This window comes from Chenopodium album, chromosome 11, assembly GCF_948465745.1.
Source record: "Chenopodium album chromosome 11, dcCheAlbu1.1, whole genome shotgun sequence".
Taxonomy (NCBI): domain Eukaryota; kingdom Viridiplantae; phylum Streptophyta; class Magnoliopsida; order Caryophyllales; family Amaranthaceae; genus Chenopodium; species Chenopodium album.
The window spans coordinates 41,846,771-41,847,886 of NC_137844.1; positions in this window are offsets into that span (position 1 = coordinate 41,846,771).

Consider the following 1,116-nt stretch of genomic DNA (forward strand, 5'->3'; position numbering starts at 1 on the left):
GCCATGTGATATTCACAGCACCGTGCCTCCGAAATCTGAGTTTAGAACACTAATGGCTCATTTGATAATCGGTTTTGAAATAATGGCAATGGGAATGAATTTGTATGAAAACTTGGAAAGAAAATCAATGTTAATCCCATGATCACTCAAGATGACCACTAGGGCAGAAATTTGAGCTTCAATGTCGCTTTTTGAGCTTTTAATGCATCGTTTTTGTCAAGTAATTTAGTATTGGGCTCTTTGTGTGACTTCATTGCTTTCTATAGTGAAGATTGAAGATGGTAGATGAGAAAGAGGAGAGATTTACTTCGTATAAAACAATATCTGATACAAATACTGCAAAATATAATTTAAATTATCTACTGTAAAAGTATCAATTTCAAATTTTAAAAAGTCAAAATTTGATATTAGAATTTCAAAATCTAATATAAATAAAAAAAATGATATAAAAATAATCTAAGTCTAATGTAAAAGATTCAAAATTTGGTTTAAAAAAAAAATCTGATATGAAATTGTCAAAATCTAATACGAGTATAAGTTTATCAAAATATGATGTTTAAAACTATAAAATTCGATGTAAAAATGACAAATTATAATTTTAAATACTCAAATTTTGATATTAGAATTTCAAAATTTAATATAATTAAAAAAAAAAATCTAAATCTAATATAATTATAATACTACCTCCGTTAAGTATTATCTAATCCCTCTTCTCTCTCCTCTAGAGTTTTGATTTCCTTGGACGTTTAGGCCGAAATTAGTTCGAAAATTAGACTATTTTTTACCCTTTTTCTTTAATTTAATTCAGTTTGTTACTTGGTTTGCCTTTTGTTTTGTTTTGATTGCTTTGTTCTCTCTGTTTTGTTTTTCTCAATTTTATGGGATTTTGATTCTCATTTATAGATGAGAATTCTATTTTTAGGGTTTTGATAATTATTGAGAAGGTGATTCGGATTCATATGGATTTAAGATTTGTCATCAACTCTACGATCAAAACATCAGCGTGAGTTGCGAAGGTGTCTACTTGGAAAGATGCAAAGATATTGAAAATCACTACTCGTGTGAAGGTTGAAGCGGTGGAGTATTAGCTATGCCAAATATGCAAATTAGTTTATG